Source organism: Pelodiscus sinensis, chromosome 9, assembly GCF_049634645.1.
Source record: "Pelodiscus sinensis isolate JC-2024 chromosome 9, ASM4963464v1, whole genome shotgun sequence".
Lineage (NCBI taxonomy): Eukaryota > Metazoa > Chordata > Testudines > Trionychidae > Pelodiscus > Pelodiscus sinensis.
In genome coordinates, this window is record NC_134719.1 from 37,511,216 (window position 1) to 37,523,539 (window position 12,324).

General features: G+C 39.1%; 1 protein-coding gene and 1 long non-coding RNA gene across 8 annotated transcripts in view; one reads left to right on the plus strand and one right to left on the minus strand.

Annotated features, from left to right (window-relative positions):
* Positions 1 to 11,981, plus strand: part of LOC142830588 (uncharacterized) — a 122,345-nt gene extending 110,364 nt beyond the window's left edge. The window contains exon 6 of the long non-coding RNA XR_012905965.1: positions 11,542 to 11,981. This is a non-coding gene — a long non-coding RNA (uncharacterized LOC142830588). The remainder of the gene's footprint in view (positions 1 to 11,541) is intronic.
* The window catches only part of DPYD (dihydropyrimidine dehydrogenase), a 680,031-nt gene that overhangs the window by 354,077 nt on the left and 313,630 nt on the right, over positions 1 to 12,324 (minus strand). The gene's annotated exons all lie outside the window — the stretch shown is intronic.

Genomic DNA, 12,324 nt, shown 5'->3' on the forward strand with positions numbered 1-12,324 from the left:
CTGCACATAATGCAAAATATGAACATTTAAAGGAAGTTACACCACATTAAGTTTAACCCTCATTTCTGTCGTGGATGATAGATGCAAGAATTCCAACTGAGTTGATTTTATGAACCAGTTAAATGATTTGTATTCAGAACAACATTAAAAATCCCCATGACAAAGTGTACTTGAACAAAAATATTCTGCTTGTGACACCTCCTTTACAAGTAATGTGTTTTCATTTTTCACATGTTGCATCTCATTTATTTTATTCAGGCACACATAGTTAAATCCGCAAGATATGGCAAGCTTCCAATACCTGTGAAATAATAAATCATTTCTTACAGATGTTTTCACTCGCTGCAAGGCTGCCGCTCATTAATCAAACATTATCAGTTTCTATAAGTGGCCAGTGCTAAACAGGAAAGGCACATCGTTTTGAGTTTTGACTTTTATTCACTGGTTATTCCCTGACCCTTACTACTACTGGATGCTTGTGAAATATGGAAACCCCTACTGTGTAGAAGATTTTACTACATGAATTCTGAAGTATTTTATAGAAGGAGAAACATTTTTTCTCCTAGCATTAAAATGAACAAAATCAGACTGCTCTTCTAAAATACAGCAAGATCCATTTAAAATCTCCCTTCTTTCTCCATCCCGTAAGTAATATATAAACATGTAAGTAAATATATATTCTGTGACATTTTAAATACTGTAATAATACTATATTGGCCACTACAGAAGATGTATCTTTTTCCATTTTAAATTATTAAAACTTAATTTCTGGAAACAAAACCCTGTGAACACAATCTTTTGAGAATGCAAAGAAAATGGAACAAGGGAAGCAAGAAGATATCAGATTTATTATCCTCATTATGGTTGCAGTTAGAAATTATTAGATTAGATTATTGGCAATTTCTCCCCTTTATAAAATCTCATTTTGCATTATTTTCTTGTTAATTTTGTTATTTTGACCTTACCACAAAATATTGTAAATTTATGGCTAAAAGTTAAGTTTGGGTAGGCACCATAATTTGTATGAGGTGAAATATAGAGATTTATACAGCAGCAAGAATCCCATAATAATAATACCACTTAGCTCTTTTATAGTACTTTATCAATAAATGGTAAGTACTACAGTTCCCATTTTATACATGAGGAAACTGAGGCATAGAGCTATGAAATATCTTTTGAAAGTCACACAATCGGTCAGCAGCAGAAATGGGACTAGAATCCACATCTCCAAAGTCCCAGTTCACTCCCCATCCATTAGATGGTGGCTCTCTACCTTCCAGGAGCACTTCAGTGCACTGAATATGGGCAAATTCCTGAACTTGTGGTGAGCCCTATTAGGTACATTTTCAGAAAAACAGGTGAAATCCTGACTCTACTAGATTCCATTTCTTCATGGAAGCGATGATTTCATCAGATAAGTATAAAAAGGGGTTTACAAGTTTTTATCAGTAAAAGTCTGTGAATTTTTTGGGAGATTTTACTGGCTTTTTCAAGGTAGAGTCGTGTGTGTGTGTGTCCCCAGCTTCAACTTTAACTATACAACAGGGGTCCTTAAACTTATTTGATCATGCAACCTTCTTTGTGTCTGCACTCACTGACGCCCTCCTCTACAAAAGCAGATATACTTCAATCCAGCTCTGAAGGCAGAGTGGAGAACAGCAGCTGCTGGCTCTAAGAGGAGTGCTGTGTAAGCAGCAGTGCAGAAGTCAGGATGGTAATGTGATAAGTAGTATTTGTCAATATCACTTTTCAGCGCAGACATAGGGTGTGTCTAAACTACATGGCTCCATCAATGGAGCCATGTAGATTAGGCTGATCGGCAAAGGGAAATGAAGCCACAATTTAAATAATCGCGGCTTCATTTAAATTTACATGGCTGCCGCGCTGAGCTGACGAACAGCTGACCAGCTGTTTGTCGGCTCAGCGTGCTAGTCTGGACACTCCCGCGCCAACCTGAAAGCCCTTTATCGACCTCCCCGTTATGCCTCATAGGATGAGGTTTACCGGGGAGGTCGATAAAGGGCTTTCATGTCGGCAGGGGAGCGTCCAGACTAGCGCGCTGAGCCGACAAAGAGCTGGTCAGCTGTTTGTCGGCTCAGCACGGCAGCCATGTAAATTTAAATGAAGCCGTGATTATTTAAATCGCAGCTTCATTTCCCTTTGCCGAACAAACAAATCTACATGGCTCCATCGACGGAGCCATGTAGTTTAGACATACCCTTAGTGCCCCATTGCCCACCCTGACTTCTATGCTGCTGCTGCCACATCAGGATTCACAGCCAGAGCCCTGCTGCCACCTCCTGGTGAGGGATTTGGGGGCAGTGGGAGGTGGGGTGTGGGAGGACAGGGAGAGGAAAACCTGGGCAGTGGTGTTTCAGCTGTTCCCATTACCCCATCCTCCCACCTCTTGGTTGTGCACATCTCTTCTGCATGAGTGAGGGCTGACTGCCAGAGCTCTTTAAAAAGAAAAAAAGACCCATCTCACTCCTCGCTTAGGAAACCAGCCCCCTAGTTTGGAATTAATAGAGTAACCCCTACTTTACACAATTAATCGAACAGGAACTTCTCTGGACACCTGCAGAAGGTGTATATTAAATCCTACATTTGACTGTCTCCTACTTCCTGGCACAGAAACTTGCCAGTTAAGGTCCCACTCCTCCATCTTTATAAAAACTCCAAATGCCATCAATAGGAGAAAGCTCACAAATTAGGGGAACAAAGTTAAAGTGGATTTAAAATACATTGCGCTCCATGAGTTTTGGCTGCTACATGAATTGGAGTAACTCTATGTTTAATTTAGACAGCACTACCTCCCTCAACAGTTGGCAACACTTTGCTTAGTCCTGGGCAATGGGAATGGGGCGTGACTCTGGGTCCTCTAGAACGTGGGAGTCCTGGCCAAAGGGGGCAGGATTAGGAGCTAGCCTCCCTCAGCCAGCCCTCAGCACTATCCAGAGCATATCGTGTTGAGCTCCAGAAGCAATTTAAAGAACCCAGGGTCCCTGCCTCTGTACCTACCATGATAGTGGCCCAGAGCCCTGAGCCCTTTTAAATCACTAGGACCGGGGGCAAAAACCTCCTATGTAATCCCCCGTTTTCCTCCTACCCAAGCACACCTCACCCACACCCTCAAGGGCTATTGAAAGGGTTTTCAAAAGTTAGCATGTGGCTGTCTTCCTCAGTTTCTGCATTAGGGAAATTCTTTGACCCCTTTAATTGAACCCCTGCTCAACATAAAGGGCTTGATGCGTAGGGAAGAATCTCAGTCAATGGGGATATTGCACGATTACAGGATTCAGTCCACACGTGGCAGGTTGAAACACTGTATCTGGGATTTGCCTTAAATATTTTTTGCCAGCTGTTTTGTTATGTTTTGCTAAGTAACCAAGTTAAAGCACATCACCCTGACAAGCCTCAAACAATGTGAAACATGTATATAGTAGTTGTATTGGGTCTAGTAGATGACCAAACATGGAAACCATCTGCAATAAACTCAGTTTTGCTTTCTCAAATCTCCTTGTTTTCAAATTCAGATTATCTCTCAGAGCTTTAGCTTTTATTTTTCCTCACCAAAAATGATATTTGCTCTTGGCCACTACCACAATATAAATCCTCTGTTTCTTAAGAAAGGTACAGAATATTCACACTTGAATCACTTGCAAAATGAAATAATAGATGGGATTGCAGCACATTTTTCAATGCACAAGTGTTAAATGTTAATAGTAATTACAATATTTATGTATTATTTTACATGTTCTTCACCCACTTACTGGAGAAAACCCCCAACTTATCAGAGAAAAAAGAATATGCATTTTGATTTACTGAGAGAATGTGTGACAAAGGCTAACAATGTCCTTCTAAAATAATGACAAGGTCCTTCAATTCCAATACTCACTAAACTGTTAGAATCTATTTTAAAATACACACCATATGTAAATAAACCACCATCTGTCATCATTACATCCACAGATACAAATAGTTTCCAAGAAACCACAAATGTACATTAATAATCAATTATAATGTTTTTCTTACATGATTGAGACATGAATGAACAAAAAAGTAACTTTTTTCTACATTTGAAAAAAATCTGACATTTATTATCTCTGTTTCTTAAAAAGTAGCGGTTTTTTTGCAACTAATAAGCTTCAGCACAATTATAAAAGCAGCATTAAAGACTAATCTACTGAATCTTGTTGACCCTTACATTCTTATCACTGATTTTTTTCTTTGACGCTCTAATCACCAAAGACCATTAATTAAAAAGAATTTTGAACAAATGACATACTGAACTTCTGATACCAATTTCAACTTTCCACAACAGTACATGTCTTAACAGGCTGCATTTCTAGCATGAATCTATTCTCTAAAAATAATTGTATATAAAGAAATAAGAAGTATCTGTAAAAATATAAACTGAGACAATGGACTTACTTATCAACTAGACTTCGTTATGAAAAACAGAAATTAAACAATATGATTTCGTATAAAATAAAACATTGCCAAAGGCAAAAGACTTGAGAAATATTTATTAGATAAGCATGTAATTTGTTAATGATTATTTGAACTCTTTGATTATTTAGTATGCTTATTTGTATCTAACAATCTTTTGAAGTGGTTTTAAAAATAAAATTTAGAATACATTTTTGAATTGGAGATCTAACACCATGTACGAACTCACAGCATAGCCTAGATTCAGGAACAGTGAAGATAGCACTATATATGCTGACCCATCATTACTATGCAAACATAAACCAACACTCTAACCCTAACAGCCTAACACTCATTGGTAACATCCCTACTCTTTCAGGAATTGTCCATCGATTAGAAAATGTAAACTACCCAAAATTATGAGATAGGTTTGTATGTGGTAATGTGCATGGAAGATAATCAAAAAAATTTTGTTTATGTGGAATGGCAAACTCAGTCCAAAGTTGGTAGGTTAATATAGCAATCTGCTGTACCACCCATGGTCATGGAAATATTTGTGCATACATGTTAAATGTTCTCCTAAAGAATCTACAATGAAGTCTTTTCGCCTTTGTACATGATCGCAGTTTAATATACATATTTACCAGATGCATATTACCATAATGTTTTTTTTTATATCACGCATATCAAAAAAATCCAGCCTCGGCAGAAAGAGTTAGTCAATCATGCTAAAATGTAAAGAAAAATGTTAAAGTAAGATCTAACACGAGGAAGTGACAACTGACTCAGAGGCCTGGATATCTCTATTAAATCCAAGTGTCAGATATTACAGCAAAAAAGTTTACATAGCTTAATAAGAAATGTATCATATTATTTTAGTACTTGAATGTTTCTTCACACATATTTGTTGCCAATCTCATTAAAACTATACTATATTATCGATACACTATGCCTTCACTACACTGGCATGTGCTACCCATAGCATTTTGTTCATTTTTTAAAAAAACCTGTTACATTGTATCAATACTGAAAAAGTATCTGATATGAAAACTAGAAATACTAATGGACTTGAAACGTTTTATAATTGACTTGTGCCTGAACCAAGCAGCACAGATTTCCTCTGATATAGGAAACATACTGTAAGAAGGGGAAGGCATAAAGTTGTGTCTACACTTGCACTTGCTAATCAAAACTTTTGTCATTCAAGGGTGCTTAACCCCTGCCCCACCTCTTTGACCAGAAATGGCAATATTTAGCTGTGTGTGCATGTTGTGCATTCACAAGCACACTTGTGAATGTTGCTTTGTCAGTAGGAGTGCTCTCCTAATGAGAAAGACAAACCCACTAACTGGGGGTGGGAGTATTTTGTTGGCACAAAAACATTCACAGACATCAATTTTAAGCATAAGGGCTGTGTTGACATAGCATTGTCACTAAAAGCTGCTCCGTGTAGACATACCCTAAGTCAGTGCATGTTATGCTCTGGCCATCCCAGTCCATTAACAGTCAGAGACTGCTCCTGCAGATAAAAGACTTAAACTGTCCCTCTTTCAGAATTTCCAAGGATCAGAAGAGTCCCCTCCTCCTGCAAAACAACTTATGAGATGGGCCAAATGGAACAGAAAACTTACTAAGAAAACATATCAAAGTGCACCAAAGAAGCTTCTCTTCAAGAGACAAGCTTGGGGGCCCATGGCGCTCACTAATAAGATGAAGTCTTTCATCCTTAGGGATGTTAGAGTTTGCAGACAAACAGTTGTCTTGCAGACACAGACGGCACTGTACACGGTCTGCTGATGCGCCATACCCTAACCCTGGCTACACTTGCGGCGCAGAAGTCAGCCGAGCGCTACAGAGGGAGGGGAAGAGGGGTGGAGTGGTGATGTACACGGCCGGGGGTGGGGCCTGGCTGTGTATGTCACTGCCCCACCCCCCTTCGCCTCCCGCTGAGTCGCTCGGCTGACTTCTGCACCGCTCAGCTGGGCCGCTGCGGGGGAGCAAGCGGAGTAAGCAGCCATTTGGGCTCCCCCGCAGCGGCCCAGCTGAGCAGCGCACAAGTCAGCCGAGCACCACAGCAGGAGGCTAAGGGGGGCGGGGCGGGGCGGGGCAGGGCGGTGACATGCGGCGTGACAGCGGCTCCAGGCCCCGTCCCCTGGCCATGAACGTCACCGCCCCACTCCCTTTCGCCTCCCACCGTGGCTCTCAGCTGACTTCTGCCAGGCCGCTGCATGGGAGCAAGTGGCGCAAGTCACTGTTTGGGCTCCACGCTCCCCATGCAGCACAGGGAGTGCGGAGCCCAAATGGCCGTTTGGGCTCTGCAATCCCCGGAGTGAGAGGCAGGAGGGGGAGGAGAAGAGAAAGAGAGAGACAGAAAGAGAGGCAGGAGGCGGAGAAGAGCTGAGAGAGGGAGAGGGGAGGCAGTAGGAGGAGGGGAGAGAGAGAGAGAGAGAGATGGAGCGAGAGACCGGAGGCTCAGGAGAGAAGACCGACGTGGAGGAGAGACCTGAAAATCCCATCTTATGACAGGCTAATTGGCTAGTTGACAATAGAGCTTTAAAAGAAGTGCTATGTATACACAATTCCCTTACACATTTCTACCTTATTCAATATTTATCTTTTCTTTCTATAAAGATTTCAAATACAAAAATACTTAATATAACTACTTGATTAAATTATAAACATCAGTTAAAATGTATTAAACACAATATATTTTCTAATGTTGCTCCCAAGTTATGAAAGAGTCATGATGGGTGAGGTAATATTTTTATTGGACGAACTACTGTCATACACCTTGCCTCTATGAATTTTCTAAGGTACTTATACATTTAACTGCTTCAAACAATACGAGCCAAATGTAAATACAAAATTGAATTTCACATTGCATTTAGATGGGCATGTTCTTTCAGAAAGGAGTTCAGCATCTTAGAAACAGGAGAGAATTTTGTGAAACATCTGCAATAGAGATTGTTATGCTAAGTAGTTTCTTGGTAGGAAAGATAAGTAAATAAGAGCATGAAAATCTGTGTAATTTGCAAGTGAATAGGTTAAGGATGCCCAAGGGCAGATTGTTAGTATTTTCTGGAAGTGTCTTAAAATTATTAGTAATAAATAAGCTGTTTTGTGCATCTGATCCCAAAAAGCTTCCACTGTCTAGCACTGCTGATATGTATTAAGGGCCCACTAATATCAAGACAAACAATGTAGCATTAGAAGAGCAGATTACAGTGATTGTCGTCAGAAAAAAAAAGCCTTGAAAATTAAAAAAAAATTTCTTGTGAAAAGGGACAAAAATTGATATTCTCTATAAATAAATTCATGCTTCACTGAAAAAGAAGTGCAAGCACCCAATATAAATTGTTTTTTGTACACAGTTCCTCTTCTAATGCAATTTTGCTTCCTTTGTTATAAGGAGGCTTTAAAAATATTTTGTTTCAAGTATTGTACAAGAACAGAATATCAACTATGTTGAGGAGGTTTAGTTCTTTTTCTTAGAACTGATATATGATCAGTTTTATTTACAGATGTTCAACCATAATATCGGAATACCTTTCATACCATGGTAGTGAAAATAAAAAATTAACTCACTATAGAAGGAATTTGATACCAGTCTAAGACTTAGATTGTACTAGGATTAAATTCTTCTCATCTCCATGGAGCCCACACTTGGGATCAGTACCTTCCTTGACATGTTAGCACGGGGCAAAGAGCTGAACATACATTTGATTGAGCCTCTGTATTGGTCCTCCTAGATTTAAGTACACAATCTTGTGCAGGGGATTCCTCCATTAATACGTAAGAGGCAAGAGCACATCCTTTTTGACACAGCCCATGATGGAAAGACTATTTCAAATTTAAAAAGTATCTAATAGATAAATCATTCTGCTTCCATGAACATTTTATAGCAATTTTAATGGTCAATTTGTTTCTAGCTCCCTCTGATAGCAAGACAGTAGTATAGTCTCCATTCCCATCCAGGCTATGTCTAAAAATTCTGCCATTGCTTCTTTGACAACATCCCTCTTTTTCAGACAGCTAAAACTCTCATCTATGCCTTCATGTCCAATCTTGATTGTTTCAACAGCAGCATCTTTGGCCTTCCTGATGCCCTCCTCATCCTTCACACCTAAAATGATCTTCCTGGATTTTAATCTCTCATTGGTTCCTCATTCTGCATCCCATAACATTTAAACTTCAAGCCTGATTCTCCATGGCTCTGCAACCTGCAACCTGTCTTTTACATCATTGCAACAGGGAAGGAAACAGCTTTTCTATGCCCTGCATGTTTCAGGCCCTCTTTACATGTCTAGTCTAGTCTCCCAGTCAATTGCCCAATGTCCCTTCCGCTGCATCAGAATTGATCTGTTTCACCCTCAAGTATCTTTTTTTTCACATTGCTTCCAATATGCAGATAGTCTCTGACTCATGAGACCACTACTGTCTTCATTAAAATCTCTCCAGAAAATTCCCTTCTTCCCTTCTATAGCAAGTGACAAGTTTTATCTTGAATAACTAGGTGATCGTACCCATGTTAGCATCACTTGTCCTGGTGACATCCTATTTCTATCTGCAAAAATGAGCTATCGATATCCACAATGACATCTACAGATATGGATGCCTGCAGATACAAAATGGATATCTGAAAATTTAAAGGGCTCTATCCATCTTTATTGGGGGTGGGGGTTCCTCTCTCCAGCACTGTCATGTCTGAAATTTAGACTAAGTTGTTTGGGGACAGAGTCTGTCTTCTGTCAATACTTTTGGATGCAATATAACAACACAGCACAACAGCAAAATAAAGACATAAAAACAAGAACAAACATGGAAAACATTTCTTTATCCTGCACTGTCTAATGACTTGACCCTGAAAGATACACAGTGTTTTAAGCCCATGAATTCAGCAAGGCACCTAAATATGGGCCTGACTTTACTGGATCATCATCAGATTGCTCAGGGAATAGAGAACTAGATCTGAGACTCCAAGAAACAGAATCTATCACTTTTGAAATCCAGTGATCAATGGGAAAGTTCTTCTTGGATGTGAAAATTTTAATAGTAAATGAAGGGGGAAAAGAAAAATAATAAACAGCAATGGAAAAGGGTAAAAAACTAGAATGAAGTGAGACAGGAAACCAATTTTACATGATATTCTTTCCTCCATAAATCTGCATGCTGGCCATGGTCCTATGCACCTCATATGCAGATATCATGTTCTCCACATTTAGTTTATGGATCAGAAGTAAGATGCACAATTTTCTGTAACACCAGCAAAATGAACATCTGTTCACTTTTTGCCATGTAGGTTTGTATCTGTGTGGGTGGGTGTGAACAGAGCTCTTGATGTGTAATATTCTTCCCATCTGCACACCAGGTGGCACTGCATAGTTAATCAGAAGATAATAACAGGCATGAGGAGATTACTTACTTTTTGGGGAGAAGGTAGTAAATCAATCTCACAACTTTTTAAAAAATGAGGTGCATCAGTGCTTGGATTTTTAATTTCATTTTGGTGTGTAATTTTGTTACAATCAATGAGATTATTTGGTGACACCATTGTTTTAATGCTATGTTAATTAACAATGAATGACTGCAATTACTGCAGAGGTTCTGTACACGAGGTATTTGATTTATTCCCTTTGATGTACTGATTTAACCCTTGCAGGTAGGACACACGATACAGTAGAAAGGACTCTCTCTCAGATTTTTTTGCATGATCATGTAAAATATTAACTAAATTTCCATTAAATGATACAGCCTCTGGGGAATCTGGAATGGTGTAACAGATGCTAAGCAATCCAGGAAGAAATAGTTATTTTACACAAACCAAATGCTAAGTGTTTCCAAGTGCAATACAGATATCAAACATGTAAAACTAATAAAACTCATTTGAAATTAGAGATGAAAAATACCCCATTAGATAATGAATTATCCAACCTCCTGGAACTAAAGGAATGATCCTTTCTTACTGCATATTTTATAATGTTTTCTTCAGTCAAATTGTAAAAGACTCAAGCAATGGAAATTATACCACTTCCTTTCGCAGATTAAATTCCTAAAATTTGAACAAGATTTTCAACTGTTCATTTTGACCTCAGTGTCCATCTCCTTAGACCACTTAAAACAATGTCATTCTGCCTCAGAGCTTATAAACTTTGGATATTGTGAGTACTTTTTTGGTCCCAGCTATAAATATTTAGTGCTAAACTGTGTAACCTATATTCAGATGGGTGCATCCTTACTCACTGATGCAGTACAACTGAAGTCAATGTGAGCAAGTACTCACTCTCATATTAGTAAAGGTTATGCAAGGGGGCTCTATGTAAGAATGGACGCCATACTGAAATTCATGAGGTAGCTTATTTTATGTGTTGATATTTCAAACATGAATTTTTTTTTTACAGAAATCTTTTCCTGTCCGACTGGATGGTCTAAAGAAATCAACTTTAAAAACAACAAATAGTCTGGTAGCACTTTAAAGACTAACAAAACATGTAAATGGTATCATGAGTTTTCATGGGCACAGACTGCTTCTTCAGTGACCATAGTGTCCGAGTGTTCTCGAATCAAGTCATCCATGAGCTGAAAACTAAATGCTATTAACTAAAAGGATTCACAGACCAGATTTTTGCTATTTGCTAAGAAAGCCAACATTTTTGGATGTGAACTGAAAGATATAAGAATGTTCATGCTAGCAACTGGTGCAACCATGGCTACTCTACTATTTTTAGCCCACTAGCTTGATTAACACTAGTGTGGGTGTGTTCACCTCCAGATCCCATACAGACACTCATGGTCTTACTGAAAGTTTGTGGGACTTAAGCATGTAAATCACTTTTGAAAGTGGCATTTTGAACATATAAGCTTAGAGTCGTCTCTGATAATCAGATGTAAAGAATATATATTCTGTGTGCTAAAACTGGGGAGTGTAAATATTATTTAGCAACCCTAAACTGTAGTGCAGATGTCACTCTACATATCAGTGTAATCTCTTAAAAGTCTGAATAGGACTTACATTTAATAGTATTTTAGCTGCTATTAAAATATTTATACCTTTTTCATTTTTATTCAAATAAATATTTATATATGAAGCAACTGTGTTGTATTTTCTCTTCACAGGTGACTATAATACTCCCTGAGGTCTTGAAAGATGAAGTCCTGGCCTGCAAATAATGTAGCTAACCTTCAAGCAGAAACATAATAAAAAAAAGTGTTCAATCCTAAAAATCAACCAAAAGATACAGTAACTGCAGCAGGGCATTGCAAGGACCTGTTGGCTCATGCCTATGCTGTGCTGACGAAGTCACTCGGAGGCCATAAGGTTCAGTAACCACTGGTGCAGTTTCTTTTAGGTTGTGCTCTCACCACCTTTTCACCATGTACAACTTGGGTTCTTGTGCCCACACACAGGAGGCAAGAGCTGTCACTTTGATTCCACTCCCTCACTCTCTTCTCTTTATTTTCTTCCTCTCAGTTTTTTATATAGCCCCAAGCTACTGGAGTGGGCTGATGACTCTCCTTCACCAATTAGGTACAGATTTTCTCTAACCAGCTTCAATTTGTTTCCCTTAATGGGACTTGATATCACAGAGGGCTGGCTCAGCAGTTCTTGTCTAGTACCCTCTCACAGTAACCCAGAGCACAAAAAGTGTTCTGTTTCCATAGGACTTATTGTGATACCTCCCAAAGGTACCCATGGTTGCGAAGCACCTCATTACTATCTTTCCTTAGCAGGAAGCCTTGGCTGTGCTATCCCAGCAACCGCTCCCTGATAACTTCAGCTATAAGCAAACAGGTATTTTCCTTTCTGCATACAAAGACCCTGTTCTCCCTCATGCAAATTAGTTCTAGGTACACTCCAATCTTCAAGTTTTCCAGCCTCTCACATGGAATGGACAGCCC